This window comes from Nilaparvata lugens, chromosome X (genome assembly GCF_014356525.2).
Source record: "Nilaparvata lugens isolate BPH chromosome X, ASM1435652v1, whole genome shotgun sequence".
Lineage (NCBI taxonomy): Eukaryota > Metazoa > Arthropoda > Insecta > Hemiptera > Delphacidae > Nilaparvata > Nilaparvata lugens.
In genome coordinates, this window is record NC_052518.1 from 18,199,688 (window position 1) to 18,217,351 (window position 17,664).

General features: G+C 35.5%; 1 protein-coding gene across 1 annotated transcript in view; it reads left to right on the top strand.

Annotated features, from left to right (window-relative positions):
* The window catches only part of LOC111045180 (small G protein signaling modulator 1-like), an 80,953-nt gene extending 63,846 nt beyond the window's left edge, over positions 1-17,107 (top strand). The window contains exon 24 of the mRNA XM_039441839.1: positions 63-17,107. The gene's annotated coding sequence lies outside the window, so the exon portion shown is untranslated. The remainder of the gene's footprint in view (positions 1-62) is intronic.
* Positions 17,108-17,664: the final 557 nt, after the last annotated feature.

The following is a 17,664-nucleotide window of genomic DNA, read 5'->3' on the forward strand; positions in this document are numbered from 1 at the left end:
ATTTTGCAGTATGTATTTATATTGAATTGGGGTTAAAATTATTCTGTTTTGATTCTTTTCAGAATATAATTACTCCATCTGTTGGATTACTGCACAAGTATGGCATCATTATAATCAATATTCATTGGTCATCTTTATCGTGAAGTATCACATTCATCATTACCAATATTAATTGTTGAAATAAGGCATGCCTAAAATTAAAAAAAAAATTACCTAAAAAATTTTACTCGTTCAACAAAACTTGTTGACAATTCATTTTTACTCGTATCTTGAGATAGGCTGTTCAAATTAATCGATTCTCGATACCGAAAATTTGATTCTGGGCTATTTCGATCAAACTGGCCTGAAAATAAGGTTTGTTCAAGTGATTAAATTTTTGATAACCGTACTTATAACTCAAGTTTTCATTTTTTTCGAAGACTGTATACACTACAGACCAGACATGATTCATACCTAGAATACATCTTACCATGTGGACGTTGTCACCATACTATTCTATGCTCATTTGTATAAAGTACAATAGCACCATGTAGCTATTATGACAGCATTAACAGGTGTTTTCATGTGATGATCATTTCTCGTCCTATTATTTTTTATAGAGATCTGATTTTATTATCGTTATAGAATTATCGTTTCTTATGTTCTATATTCAAGTATACGGTATCAAGAATCGATTAACTTCTAAATTATTACGTGATCACTGATAATAGAAATTGTCGCATTTACCATTTTATATCTTTGTTAGCTATTTTAATCAATTTTGAACGGGCTTTGATTTTAAAGTTTGCTCTATAGCTAGTTAGATGCTACTAGTTATCCTATTGTCATTCAATTATTCTTATAAGTGGCAATGTCATTGGTATTAAGGAAATTGGTTTTCTATGTTGGGGGATGCTCAACTTTTTAACATGAGCTAATGAAGCTTCTTGCATGAGATTCAGAATCTTTACATATCTTATGTAATAATAATAGAGGAGGCTGAACCCATATAATGTGAAGAAGCTCTTATCTGTCTTCTTAGTATACAGCACTGACATAACAAGGCTGTCATTGCATTTCAGAATACACATTAATGGCAGCAGCTGAATTCCAATACAATTTTTCATCTTTCACACAATCATGTTAAATAATAATAATATATGAGATCGCTAACATTTTTTGGCACAAATCAAGCGTTACAGTGACAGTGATTTACTGTATCGATTTGACAGTAAATTTTCTTCAACTGTCATAGCATGTGAGGTATAGGTAGTGAAAATACAGTTTGTAGCCACTATAAACTCAAAATCTTTTTAATCATTGTCAAGATGCTGAATAGTAACAGCTGCACAGAACACTGTGCAGCTACAGGTGCACTGTAGGTGCTTAGGGGTCAATTTCAAGTGGCTCACCCTAGACAAGTTCTTGTGTGTTTCTAAAAAACTCACTCAGCTCTATAAGAAACCTGAAAAATACTCATTCAATGCTGATATCATAATAAATTTTCAATTCCTTATTGTGTGTGTATTCCGTGTCTGGGGAAGTCTGTTGTCTATTCCATGTAATGCGTCAGTTGAAAACAGGGTGATGTTGTTCTTGTTTGGCCTACTTCTAAGACTATCGTAGAATTTTATGGCATCCTCATTCGGAAGTTAAGAACGTTGTGTAGCGTAACTCGAATTTTGAAGAACTAAGAGTTTCGAAGAAATCGTTGTTACCAGGTTGAGGGAGGATATGTCACGGTCACCGTGTTAGAAAGGGTTTACATTGCAGTTGGAGGACCGATGGTTGCAGTGCAGCCCAGAAAAGGAAGAAGCATCTTGCAGTCTAAGAATATGTCATGCTGGCAACATACCTGTTCGACAGAAACTGTTTATGTCACGGCATTCCTTTCCAAGTATCTTGCTTTATTAAGGAAAAGTTCCACATGGTGCCGCCGGAACTGAAATTCAAGATTTTCCTCATTCTCATTGTGTCGCCATCATCATTCAGGGCTGGTGAGAATCATGGAGACGGGTAAGAGTAGGATGCAATTACAATTGAGAATGTCGATCAGCTAAAGATCCCTTCCTTCTTCTATTTTTTTCGACGTTCACACATGAACTGTTCATCAGATGGGATCGATGCGGTAGGTTAGCGACGATATTTGTGCAATGAAGGGTGTTGATTGTTCATTTAATAGAGTTCACTGCATTTTGTGCCTCATTACACGAAAAGTCACTGGAACCACTTATCACCACCCATATATATATATATATATATATATATATATATATATATATATATATATATATCAGTGCTATATAAAATTTGAGCTAAATATAGCTCTGTCAGCTACATGTAGCTCTGCTATAAGTAGTTCTTGCAGCAGCCGCTGCTTTCGCCGCAGCTACTGTGATATTTTCAGCACAGAGAAGAGAAAGAATATATTGAATAATTTTGTCTCTATTCCAGTCAAATTTACTCTACATCATTGCACAATAATTTATAAATCAAAAAGAAATGCTCGCAATGCGCAGTTACATACTGCAGTTGGCACTAAACAGCTGCAAACAGCAATAAACAGCTGCGGCAGCCTTCCTTCAAGGACAGAGAAACTACATCTAGCTCTGCTATAAACAAAAATTGACATGTAGCTCAGATTCTCTTTAATGTTTACCAAAAATTTTGGCTAGCTCATTTTCTGCTATATAGCTGAGAAAATAGGCTTAAAACTGCTATGTAGCCGGGCTATATAAAAGATCTCCAGTGTCACTTTTTGAACTTGTAGAAGAGCTACATATAGCTGTGCTATACAGTTCTGCTGCATAGTTTAAACCTAGCTTAAATGTTGATAATTGCACAAGTTGATTTTATATGAGAGTTAATGACATTCTTCTCAATCCCAACTCACTGAGGTTGAACAGCTGTTCTGGCCTTTCATGACGTTATGTTGACGGTTTTCTTAATCAATCACATTCTCTTCGATTTTATTTTTATGTACAAATGAAATGGTTCTTTGGATTTCAGTTTTATCTGTCTGATATGGAACCAATTTACTTTTTTTCTGAAGAAATTTTTCTGTTCCTCATCTTGTTGAAACAAATTGCAAAATATCCCAATATTATCAAGTAATATTGTGCGATCAATAGAACCGAAAGCCTTTGCCAGGTCAACGAACAGCAAAAAAAAAAATTTTTTCTATAATTATTTATGCTCATTCTCAAATAATCCCCAAGTCTATAAAAGCAGTTTGAAGAATTGCAATCGTGCCTGAATCCAAACTGGAAATAGGATATCGGATAATAACTTGTTTATTCTTAAATAGTGAGTCAGTTGGTTCTTAGCCAATTTCAAAATATCAGGGAAATTCCCGGATTGAAGCTGCAATTTATAATATGATCAAGTGGATCAATAATAGAATGTATGCAATTAGTGGGAATTTGAATTTGGATTGCCAGTACATATGTATTCGAGGGAACTTGATACAACCCATTATTGCTTGCATTCCAAAGAACACTTTCATCTCCTCTGGTTTCAAAGATGGCTTCATTTATTTCCCATGGCTTTGGAGGAAATATTGTGCTGTGAAGTGTGCAGCAAGCTCACTGTAATGTCCTCTGTAAAATACCTCTCAAAGTATCCCATTGGAGTGAGAATTTCCTGTGAAGAAAACAAATCATTAGGAAACTCCAACCCAGGTTTTTTTTTTCAAAGTAGAAAAAGGGAAGCTATTAATTTGAAAATTAATATGACTGAATCTTTGTCAGCAATAGGCTACTCACAACAATATCCTGTTCATCAGTCTCAAGTGGCAAATCATGGGCAGGGAATGCTCGTTTCTCCCATTCCAGCTCTGAAGGTTGGCCTGGCTGCTGATTGAAACTGTCATCATCATCATTTGATTCTGGATCAGAAGATTCTTGAATTGTTGTTGGGACATAATCCTCGTCACTTGATTCTTCCTCTATTTCGATGTCAGACCCATTCTCCAGCTGATTGAGAAGAGATGTTATTCCACTCTCATCCAGAACTTCATCTTCTGAAAAAAGGAATAATACCAAATGTTTATTGTATGAATTGAATAATAGTTTAAATAATAAGAGTATATAATTCAATGATGAAGAATAAAGAGAGCTACATTCACTGAATTTCTATGTGTTTTGATTTATGTTTCATGGGAATATTTAGAAAAAAGCTTCATTATTTGTGAAAAATCATCAAAACACTATTGAAAAATTATGGGAATAATAGAAGCTATTGTAAAATTTAAATTTCCACTTCAATATATTAATTAAACTCGAGAATAAAATGAAATGAATGCTTGTTTTCCAGAGTATCACAAGTTTTTAGGTTATGAGTCACTGAAGTGATTGACTCCTGACTCTCACAATTATTGTGTTGTTAACATTTAATTTTCAAATATCATTGTCAAATATCATCCAATCTCATTTAAAATGATACCAACGTGTTCTTTGATATTTTCTAAATGAGAATCAATAGTTTAATTGATGAATAGCTAAACAATAAATAGTTTTAAAATGAATATCTTACCTTCCCGTGTTGTCATGGTGCTACAACCAAACAGCCGTGTGATCAGCTGTCTTCTACAAGCGTAGAAGACATGAGAAAAATTATAGAGTGACGTCGATATGACCAGAAGAACCAGCACAATGATGTGAGCCAGGAGTGAAAGAGTAGTTGTTTGTTTTCTCCATAAGAAAAATGCTTGAAAATACCATCACGATTGTGAGGGCAAGGAGCGTAAGGGTTAGACGAATTGTGTACTGCAGGCAGGTTGGACCGCTGAAGCCCGAGTTGTGGAAGATAGACTTCTACTTGATCAGCTCTTTCTCCAGCTGGTCCTGTGAGTAGATGTTCCTTGTGCTCTTTATGTGCCTGCCAGCAATCGATGATCTGATAGGTGGTGATCTGGCCCTGATATGTGCGTATGGCATGTCAGCATTTAAAACACACAATTTTATACATACATTAATGCTCTACATTCAATTGCCTGAGCCATTCTATTGCTTCAGTTGTCAGTTTATGTAAACTCTCAATCCCTCCATCAAATTCATAGATTGAACATTCATTGATTATGTGAGAGGTGGTTTGAGCTTCCTGAATTTATAGATTTAAAAAACTAGTTTCTTGTGATTCCGATTTACGAGTGGTTGTTTCAACTCACAAGTAGCAGTAACCACTGTCTATTTCTAGCCTACCTCCTTTGTAGTAGAAACTATAATATTCTTCCTTCTATATGCACATGTGACTGGAAAAAAATAAATGATGTCTTTTATGAATCTCGACTTCTCAAATTCGATTTAGTGGATCTCACTCATTTTGTACAAGTGAAAAGCCTGCTTTTATTGCCAAGCTTTTCAGAAGGTTCATGTCGAGTTTTGGAGTGAACAACATTCCAAAGTACTTGTAGTGATCCACTACCTCAATCTCTTCATCATTGAAATTCCAATTCTCAGACTGTCTCAATCTTCCACCATTCCTAAAAATCATGATCTTTGACTTGCTTAGGTTCACCTGTAGACCCCACAGTTCGCATTACCTCTAAGCCTTTTATCATTTTCTTCAGTGTCCATTCATGAGATGCTACCAGCACAATATCGTCTGCATATATGCGAGTAACTTAATACGTGTCCCTCTGATGTTTATACCTCACTCTAGGTAGTCTTCTATATCATTGATAAAGAGGGAAAAGAGAAGAGGACACATTGACACATTTTAATCCTTCTCAGATTACACTTCTACACAAATGCTAAAAATATAAACTTTAATAATAAAAAATATAAATTAGAAGTCACTTCTAATTATATTCAAAATGGCCCACTCCCTTCTCTCCAGGCTAAAACCCACAACTCCCTTTGTTGGATCACCTATGATTTCTTGGTTTTTGACCGTATGCTCTCTCCACTTCTTGGTTCAACTATCTTCTGTTGAGAAATTGTCAGCATTCAGCCTTTGCACAGCCTTAACCAGAAAAGGAATCTGGACCTGAGACTGATTCCAGGAGGGTTCCTCAGCACATATCACGTTTTTTGCCATGCTCTTAGTAAGGCTTCATCCCTTCTAATTTCAGGTATGGCGATGTTGCTTAGTTCTGGTAGCCAATGTCGCTCAGTAGGTTTCAGAACCCTAGCTATATGGCCCTGATAGTGGCCTCCGAAGAGGACCATCCGAAATGTGTTAATTCCTTTCACATATAAAAAAGTAAGAATCCGATTCATTGAATAATTAGAATTATAAAACAATATTTTAAAGTAATATTTTAAGTTTTAAAAACTCCCCATCAACTTATATACGAAAAAGGATATTTTTCCCTTCCTCTTGGACTTTTTTCTCAACTCTCAAAATTCAAAAATAGCTTCTCAGTTCACTATTGATAATAAAAATAATGGAAATCGCATATTTGTACAGACAACAACTCTAGTATAGTGAATTGATACAAAATGAACAAAAACTTTTTTTCAATCAAATAACTATTATACTAAATAATTTTGTCAAAAATTCACCTTGGGGACCTGGGGTTACTTTGTGACATGAAATTTTCTCATTTATGAAAAGGAATGAAAATAATGATGGCACATTGTTACCCCAATTATTTTATTAATAGAACATTAGAATGCCATTCTAAGGCATTTAAAAAAGATGCCCCCCCAATCAGAATTATTGTCCATTTTGGGCGCATGATTCGCATTTTTGTTGTGTGTGTGTGTTTGCGGCCACCACCAATTTGGTAGCAACAGTTGCATCGCCATTGGCTGCAGCTGCAACTGCGGCAAGCTCCGGTAATGTTGCGGTCACTGCTGATTCGCCTGTAAAGTGGGCGAACTCTCATAGTTATTACTAGGTGAGGGAGTTGCGGAATGGGTCATGGCACTATTATTTTCTATCAAGATAATACATTTTTAAATATATCCATTGCCTGAACTAAACTAAAAGTATACATAACCTACCTAGGAGTAGGTTATGTATAAACATAAACAGTAAGTTGTGAATAAACACAAATTTATTCTTACTTCTCAACAAATGTACATTCCTTAAAAAATCTTTGAAGCTCGAGACTTGAACCACTAACAATAACTTGAATCATGCAAAAAAAGTATATTTTCCCTTTCTCCTAGACTTTGTTCTTAACTCTCAACTAAAATAGTCTCTTAGTTATTAATAAGAAAATAATGGGAATCACACTTTCCTATAGACAACTATTCCAGTATAGTAACCTAAAATATTTTTAAATCAAAATACAATTTTGATTATATTATTCAATGAAAAACAAATGTTCAGGTTAGATCTAATCGATCAATTCTGAATGAATAATAATAATGCCTTTATTGATTGCAATAGAAATACAGGAAATGCATGAGAAATAGAAAACAATAAATAAATAACTTTTCATAGTCCTTCATTTTTCACTCTTTAATCTTTCGCTGGCTTATATCTCAGGTCAATTGTTGACATTTGGGTAGGTTTGCAATATTCAATAGTTGAACTCCCTGACCAGTGCGTATCATTAGCTCCACGCCTGCCTGCAGTAGGCTCCCACAGTTCTCCAATTCTCGCCATTCAGGTAGGGCTGCAGTTCGTCCGCTGACAACACTCTCCTCCGGAAGTACCTCCATCTGAACTCCTTCAGGACAGGACACTCTCCCAAGAAATGGATGACATCTTCTTCTTTTCTCAAATTGCACAGCGAGCAAAGTCCACTGCCAGCAACGAATGAGTAGCCGTTGAGGCGAATCAGCTCAGTTCTCGCCTTAAACATCCACTTCACCAATGGGAAGTCGTCCGTCACCTCCAGATATTCTCTGAATTATTGCAGTCTTGGAAACAACACCAGCCTCTGCGAATTCAGCACCTGCTCTCGACATCGGCCCCCCAACTGCTGCTCTACTGTGGCAACGATGCCATCAACATTGACGCTTCCAATTGTCTCCGGTTCCAAGGATATCTGTAGATTATCACTGATGTCTCTCCACTCCCTGACAAGATAATGCTGTTTCTCCATGACCTCTAACAACAAAATTCGAGGGTATCTGTTCTCGGGCATGGCCAATACTCGCTGTATAAACTTCACATGTAGCTTGAGGGTGTATGTGAACAAACTTGGCAGTCCAGCTTCCAGAGACAGGATGTAATTTGTGGCATTCATTGGTAAACTGAACACCTTCTTGATGAAAGTCCTTTGTAATTTTTCCACCACATCATAGATCCTCGTCCCCCAAATCTGTGCTCCATAGCAAAGTATAGCTCGCGAAACAGAATGAAAAATTCTTTTTTTTGCAGCAAAGCCAATTTTGTCATTGAGAACAATCATGGCACACGAATTTAGAGCTGTCAGTGCCAAGTACTTGTAGTGATCCACTACCTTAATCTCTTCATCATTGAAATTCCAATTCTCAGACTGTCTCAATCTTCCTCCATTCCTGAAAATCATGATCTTTGACTTGCTTAGGTTCACCTGTAGACCCCACAGTTCGCAATACCTCTAAGCCTTTTATCATTTTCTTCAGTGTCCATTCATGAGATGCTACCAGCACAATATTGTCTGTTTAAATATCTTAATAAATTCTTAGCCATTTGAAGTAACCATCTTTATTTACGTAGATAACAAACTAAACTCTGTAAACAACTTATTATTTTATCAAACAGTTATCATGTGATTAAGTAACATCACATGATATACAAACATCTTCCCCTTTTACTTTCTCAAACATTTCCTTTTTCAACCTTTCCTTTGATTTCATCGTCTTCTTAAAAACCTCTCATTTCTTCTTAATATTCTTCCACTATTGGACTTCACCACATAGGACCGTGGGGCATCAGCTTCATTAATAAATGTTGTTTAACCACTCCAGGCTCCCATAATTTTGTTCTCCAATCTTGGATATAAATGGGCTGATTTTCTTTGAAATAAGATACATGTTTCCGTGACTGCTTATCGTATGTTTCTTTCTGTTGAAATTTATGGTTCTTCATTTGCACTGCTATTTCTTCCCGAGGAAGTTGATGAAGTTTCAAACTATCTTGAGGGTAAGGGAACTTTGTTCTTATCATTCGACCAAACATTAACTGAGCAGGAGAATAATTGAGACCCGCAACACAACTATTCCGATAGTTAAGCAAACTCAAGTTTAAATCGGTTTTGCTTTCAGCACACTTTCTTATCATAGTCTTTGCTATGTTCACCCCCTTTTCAGCTAAGCCGTTAGACTGAGAATAACGAGGACTTATTGTAATAATTTTAAAATCCCACTCCTTTGCGAACTGTATCATTTCTTGGGAGCCAAACGGATTATTATCAGCTATTATAATCTGCGGAATTCCAAACCTGCCAAATAACTGGGATAAAATAGATTTAACAGCCGAACTTGTCTTACTGTTCATTTTTGTTATTTCAAGCCACCTTGAATAATAATCCACAACTATGAGATAAGCTATTCCTTTTACTTCAGCTATATCCACTCCAATTTTTAAAAATGGAAAATCGGGTATTTCATGAGAAAGCATTGGACTTCTTACATTGGACCTTCTATATTTTTGGCAAAGCGTGCAGGATTCAGCCAGATTTTTTATGTTTGCTCTTATTCCTGGCCAATAATAAAATTTTGAGGCAATGCTGTTCATTTTTGTTTCTCCTAAGTGCGTTTCATGGAGCCTATTCAAGATAAAATCTCTCAAATTCTTGGGTATAATAATTCTTGAATTATAATACAATAGACCCTTGCTAAATTGTATTTCATTTCTTATTTTGAAAAAATACCTTAGTTCTCCTCCATCAACAATGTTATTAAGCCAGCCATTTTCACAATAATCTATAACTTTCCGAAGAACATCATCATTCTGTGTTTCTGTTACAAATTCATTCAAGCGTTTCTCTGAAAATTCAACTTCGCCATTCTCAGTAACACAATGAACCATATCCGCCATGCTCAAATCAACTTTTTCTTTAGTTCTTACACCGCACCTTGACAAATAATCAGCAATATACATGTTTTTCCCAGGTAAGTACTGGAGGCTAAAGCGGTAAGGCATTAGTTTTAGTCTCAATCGACGAATTCTGTTATTCTGTATGTTGTTTAATGGTTTCTTCATTATTGAAACTAATGGCATATGATCAGTATATATAGTCAATTCATCATGACCGTAGATATAGGTGTGAAATTTATCACAAGCAAATACAATAGCAAGGAGTTCCTTCTCGATTTGGGCATATTCACATTCAGAAGAGTTCATAGATCGTGATGAGAAATAAATTGGCTTGTTGTTCTGTAGTAAACAGCATCCTAAAGCGTCTTGTGATGCATCACATTGGATTAAAACTGGAATCTTATAATCAAAGGGAGCAATTACCTTGTCACTTGTAAGAACCTTTTTAATGTTATTGATTGCATTTACATGAATCTCTGTCCAACACCAAGAGACGTCTTTCTTCAATAATTCTCTCAATGGTGACACTATTTGTGACATATTTGGGATGAACATTCTCAAATAGTTGACCATCCCCAACAGACGTTGTAGTTCAGCTTTATTTGTTGGGTCGGGGAGATCATTAATAACCTTTATTTTTCCTGGATCAGGAAGCATTCCTGATTTATTAAACAGCATTCCTAAATACTTCACTTCAGGTACGCAATATTGAAATTTCTTGAAATTAAATTTGATGTTTAATTTCCTCGCTCGTTCCAAGACCTGTTTCACTGTCTCGTCATGTTTTTCTTTGCTGTTTGAAGCAATGCAAATATCATCGAAATAAACCACTACTACTGGAATATCTTCAAAATACTTTGAAACACATTTGTGAAACAATTCTGGTAAATTACATAAGCCAAAAGGAGAACGTAAAAATCTATAAGTTCCAAATATAGTGCTAAAATTGCAATATTTAGCAGATTGTTCATCAAGGAGTATGTGATAAAATCCATCTTTTATGTCAAGAACGCTGTAGTACTCTTTATTTGCTAGACGAGGATGAATATCCTGTATTGTTGGGATTGTAACTCTTTCTCTTACAATGTACTTGTTCAAATGTACAGGGTCTATGCAAATTCTTAAGGATCCATCAGGTTTCTCTACTATCACAGCATTTGAAACCCATTCAACGGGCTCCTCAACCTTTTCAATAATTTTCATGGTTAACAAATCATCAAGTTTTTCTTTAAATTTGTCCTGAATCTTCATTGGTATACGTCTCGCTGAACTGGCATGTGGCATTGCGTCCTTTTTTAATCGAATTTTGCACTTGTCGGGGAAACAACCAAGGCCAGTAAACACATCAGAATACGTTTCAAAAAAATACGTTTTGTCCTTCACATTGTTGTTACTACTTTGCTTCTGAACTTCATCAATTCGTTTCACCAGATTCAACTGAATACAAGCTTCAAGGCCTAGAATCGGTTCTGTACTCTCTTTGACCACAACGAAGTTTATCAAATCAAATCTTTTTTCTGATTCCACTTGAGCAGTGAACTGACCCAGAGGTGAAATTTTAAATCCTCCGTATGCTTCTAATCGAACACTACTCTTTTTCAACCTACTCAATAACACACTGTCTTTCACAATTTCATATGGCAATATATTTACTTCTGCTCCTGTATCTAATTTGAAGTTTACTGGTTTATGTTCAATTAATAATGTTTTGAACCAAGCCTTTTCATTGACAGTGTTAACTAGATATACTGAATCAACAAACTCGTGAGCTTCTTCTATTGCTGTTGGATTTTCCACAACATTATGTAATGGTTGAGGTAGCCTTTGCTCACTCACTCTGAAATTATTTCTTCTAGCTTTATTCAGGCACATTTTGCTAAAATGATTCATCTTACCACATTTATTACAGCTTTTACCAGACGCTGGGCAGCTCCTACCTTCTACATGCTGAATTCCGCAATAGCCGCATACAATCTTCTGATATGAGTTTGTTTTCCTTTTATCATACTTGGAAACTGGGTGCACTTCCTTTCGAGACTTTTCTTCATTTATTGACTTCTCATGTTTTTCACCTATTTCAACGCTGCGACAATAATCAATTATTTTCTCTAACGAGGTGTTGTCTCGCAACACACGTTGTTGCATTTATTTCGACCTTAACCCCAATGCAATCATAGCCTTCAATAACTTATTCTCTTGTTCCCCAAATTCGCATCTTGTCACTAGCCCATTCAAAGTTGCATAGAATGAATTAAATGATTGACCTTCCTCTTGTTTGCAAGCTATAAAATTGTATACATTCATGATCTCATTCTTTTTTGGTAAACAATAGCTCTCTAATATTTTTAATATTGATTCTACCGTTTCTGGCTCATCCACATCTTGTAACGATTCATATAAAATCAAAGCTTCATTGCCTAACAAGTTTTTAAATCTTGCAACTTGAATTTGGTTGGATTTTTTATTTGTCTCAGTCGCTATAAAATAATTTACGATATTTTTCCTGAATAATTCGAAATTTTGTGAAACATTTTCCCCGTTGCATAGTAACGGTTCTGGCTTGTTGAAATCCATGTTCGTCTTTTAAGAAAAAATATAATAATACGATAATTACCCAATCTTATTACTCACTCAATCCTGTCGTTATCATTCTCCTTTTCTGTTCAATTCCTTGACTGCGCCATGTTTAAATATCTTAATAAATTCTTAGCCATTTGAAGTAACCATCTTTATTTACGTAGATAACAAACTAAACTCAGTAAACAACTTATTATTTTATCAAACAGTTATCATGTGATTAAGTAACATCACATGATATACAAACATTGTCTGCATATATGCGAGTAACTTAATACGTGTCCCTCTGATGTTTATACCTCACTCTAGGTAGTCATCTATATCATTGATAAAGAGGGAAAAGAGAAGAGGACTCAACAAACAGCCTTGTTTGACCCCAGTACACGTTTCAAATGCTTCTGACAGCCCCTCTTGACCCCACACCCTTGAACTTGTACCTTCACACATACTTCTTAGGACATCAATGATTTTCGTTGATATCCCCATTGCAGCCAATTTATAGAAGAGAGAGTATCTATCAACTCAATCGAAGGCAGCAGATAGGTCTACGAAGAAGGCATAAAGCCTCTGCCTCTTTGAACTGCACTTTACTCTAACAATGCTAACAAGGTTGAATATATTATCAACTGTGGAGTATGTCCTTCGAAACCCCGCCTGAAACTCGCCGAGTACATTGTTCTGAATATTCCATGCCTCAATTCGTTGCAATAGTACACCAGAGAATAACTTTTCAACAGTATTTCCAAATGATATGCCTCTGTAGTTTGAAGGTTCATTTCTGTCAACCTTCTTGAAAATCGGGAACACTATTGCACTCCTGAACGATTCTGGAACGACTCCTGTATCCAATATCCTATTAAAGACACTGACCAGTCTCTCTTTGAAGCTCGTGGGGGCATTTTTGTAGAAATCGTAGGGAATCCTATCATCTCCTGGCGCCTTGTTATCCGTTGCTTTTAGTAGAACTGTGTTCAGTTCGTGCAGTGTAACTGGATAATCTTATACATCAACCAAAGTTTTGGGCTCTACATAACAGATTTTTCCACAGGAAACGGTTGGGTTTGAGAGATTTCTGAAGTGCTGCATCCAGTCATCAATAGAAATTCCTGCGCCTGAGAGAAACTGTGACTTCTTCAGCTTTCTAACCACACTCCAGAACTCCTTGGCATCTGAGACATGTCATTAGATTTGAGCTCGACCGAAAGCACATCATTACAAATATCTAAAATTTTGTTTATGCACTGTTCATCACGTTCCCCCTCAGCCTCACTAACACCAAAGAATACCACGTTATTCTCTCTTCTCAAGCTCTCAATTTGAATATTTTGTTTCTGTAGCTCCTGCTTCAATCTTTCATTCTCCTTGGCAAGCGCATCAATTTTCGCATTTTGCTCTGTGAACAGAGAGCTTATATTTAGAGCTGCTATTTCTTCCTTAATAACTTGTTTGGTGTTATTTACTAATTCATTTTTGAATTTCTCCATCACCTTCTCCAAGGTATCCATGTCTGCATTAGCCACATATTTCAGTCATGATATTACAACAATCATGAGCACAATAATATCACAAACATGAATGACAAAAATTGCACGTAAGACCATGGACAGCTACTCAACCATTTGTGAAATTGCATCTACTATAAAACCACTAGTCAGAAGAATTGGATCGAAATTCTTTAGAGCAAGTTTTCCAATAGAATTACTTTCAATGTGGATGTGAGTTCAAGTATAAGTGTCAATAATTACATTTTAGATAAAAAATTAACTATATAGATGTAATGAAAACTGAATTTCCAACACTCATCTAGATTAATAATTAATTATCTCACTCATCTATTAATGAATAGGGGAACGTAAGCATTGGATGCTATTTCAAATCATTTCAGTAACTTTTCAGTCTATGAATGAAATTCCCAACTTTTTAAACCAAATTTCACAAATGCATCCAAAGATAATGAATGGCATATATCTTATATATGGTTATCATGTTTATTGAAATCATCCATTGATGACTGATTAGATTTCAAAAACTAGTTTCTTGTGATTCCGATTCATGAGTGGTAGTTTCAACTCGCAAGTAGCAGTAACCACTGTCTATTTCTAGCCTACCTCCTTTGTAGTAGAAACTATAATTCTTCCTTCTACTCCTACTGAAGGAGATTACTTTTGTCTTTGAACCACTATAAAGGTTGCATATATGCACATGTGACTTGAAAAAAATAAATGTTGTCTTTTATGAATCTCGACTTCTCAAATTCGATTTAGTGGATCTCACTCATTTTGTACAAGCCTGCTTTTATTGCCAAGCTTTTCAGAAGTTTCATGTCGAAATTCTTCGGAGTATTTTCAATGAAATCACAGAGCAAAACATACGTCAATTGAATAAACTTTTCCATTAGCATCTTGGAACAAGCAAATCTTGAAAAAGACCTCGTTCGTTTTGTGGAGTCTCTTTGGCATGACGCCAGTCAATCGACATCTGAATGCCAGCAGAGGCTCGATCTTCAAATCATAAGTAGTATCAGGGTCATCTTTTGAAGGCAGAACTGTCCATACTTACATCTTTTTCAGAGGTATCCAATTCAAATTTAAATTGATATACAATAAAACTCACTCACTTTTAAGAAGGAGAAACTAATACTGAAGTGATCCACATCTATTCAGTAACTTGAATAAGATTCAAGCCTTTACGTATTCCACACTCTCCATCTGTATAATATGTAGTTGTTTGCCATTTTATGAAGCAAAGTAAGAAATATAAAAATTCTGAGGTATTGTATTCAAGTTACTCTTCGATTCTTTTTTATGTACAAATAAAATGGTTCTTTGGATTTCAGTTTTATCTGTCTGATATGGAACCAATTCACTTTTTTTCTGAAGAAATTTTTCTGTTCCTCATCTTGTTGGAACAAATTGCAAAATATCCCAATATTATCAAGTAATATTGTGCGATCAATAGAACCGAAAGCCTTTGCCAGGTCAACGAACAGCAAAAAAAATATTTTTTCTATAATTATTTATGCTCATTCTCAAATAATCCCCAAGTCTATAAAAGCAGTTTGAAGAATTGCAATCGTGCCTGAATCCAAACTGGAAATTGGATATCGAATAATAACTTGTTTATTCTTAAATAGTGAGTCAGTTGGTTCTTAGCCAATTTCAAAATATCAGGGAAATTCCCGGATTGAAGCTGCAATTTATAATATGATCAAGTGGATCAATAATAGAATGTATGCAATTAGTGGGAATTTGAATTTTGATTGCCAGTACATATGTATTCGAGGGAACTTGATACAACCCATTATTGCTTGCATTCCAAAGAACACTTTCATCTCCTCTGTGGTTTTAAAGATGGCTTCATTTCTTTCCCATGGCTTTGGAGGAAAATATTGTGCTGTGAAGTGTGCAGCAAGCTCATATATGTCCTCTGTAAAATACCTCTCAAAGTATCCCATTGGAGTGAGAATTTCCTGTGAAGAAAACAAATCATTAGGAAACTCCAACCCAGGTTTTTTTTCAAAGTAGAAAAAGGGAAGTTATTAATTTGAAAATTAATATGACTGAATCTTTGTCAGCAATAGGCTACTCACAATAATATCCTGTTCATCAGTCTCAAGTGGCAAATCATGGGCAGGGAATGCTCGTTTCTCCCATTCCAGCTCTGAAGGTTGGCCTGGCTGCTGATTGAAACTGTCATCATCATCATTTGATTCTGGATCAGAAGATTCTTGAATTGTTGTTGGGACATAATCCTCGTCACTTGATTCTTCCTCTATTTCGATGTCAGACCCATTCTCCAGCTGATTGAGAAGAGATGTTATTCCACTCTCATCCAGAACTTCATCTTCTGAAAAAAGGAATAATACCAAATGTTTATTGTATGAATTGAATAATAGTTTAAATAATAAGAGTATATAATTCAATGATGAAGAATAAACAGAGCCACATTCACTGAATTTCTATGTGTTTTGATTTATGTTTCATGGGAATATTTAGAAAAAAGCTTCATTATTTGTGAAAAATCATCAAAACACTATTGAAAAATTATGGGAATAATAGAAGCTATTGTAAAATTTAAATTTCCACTTCAATATATTAATTAAACTCGAGAATAAAATGAAATGAATGCTTGTTTTCCAGAGTATCACAAGTTTTTAGGTTATGAGTCACTGAAGTGATTGACTCCTGACTCTCACAATTATTGTGTTGTTAACATTTAATTTTCAAATATCATTGTCAAATATCATCCAATCTCATTTAAAATGATACCAACGTGTTCTTTGATATTTTCTAAATGAGAATCAATAGTTTAATTGATGAATAGCTAAACAATAAATAGTTTTAAAATGAATATCTTACCTTCCCGTGTTGTCATGGTGCTACAACCAAACAGCCGTGTGATCAGCTGTCTTCTACAAGCGTAGAAGACATGAGAAAAATTATAGAGTGACGTCGATATGACCAGAAGAACCAGCACAATGATGTGAGCCAGGAGTGAAAGAGTAGTTGTTTGTTTTCTCCATAAGAAAAATGCTTGAAAATACCATCACGATTGTGAGGGCAAGGAGCGTAAGGGTTAGACGAATTGTGTACTGCAGGCAGGTTGGACCGCTGAAGCCCGAGTTGTGGAAGATAGACTTCTACTTGATCAGCTCTTTCTCCAGCTGGTCCTGTGAGTAGATGTTCCTTGTGCTCTTTATGTGCCTGCCAGCAATCGATGATCTGATAGGTGGTGATCTGGCCCTGATATGTGCGTATGGCATGTCAGCATTTAAAACACACAATTTTATACATACATTAATGCTCTACATTCAATTGCCTGAGCCATTCTATTGCTTCAGTTGTCAGTTTATGTAAACTCTCAATCCCTTTATCAAATTCATAGATTGAACATTCATTGATTATGTGAGAGGTGGTTTGAGCTTCCTGAATTTATAGATTTAAAAAACTAGTTTCTTGTGATTCCGATTTACGAGTGGTTGTTTCAACTCACAAGTAGCAGTAACCACTGTCTATTTCTAGCCTACCTCCTTCTATATGCACATGTGACTGGAAAAAAATAAATGATGTCTTTTATGAATCTCGACTTCTCAAATTCGATTTAGTGGATCTCACTCATTTTGTACAAGTGAAAAGCCTGCTTTTATTGCCAAGCTTTTCAGAAGGTTCTTGTCGAAATTCTTCG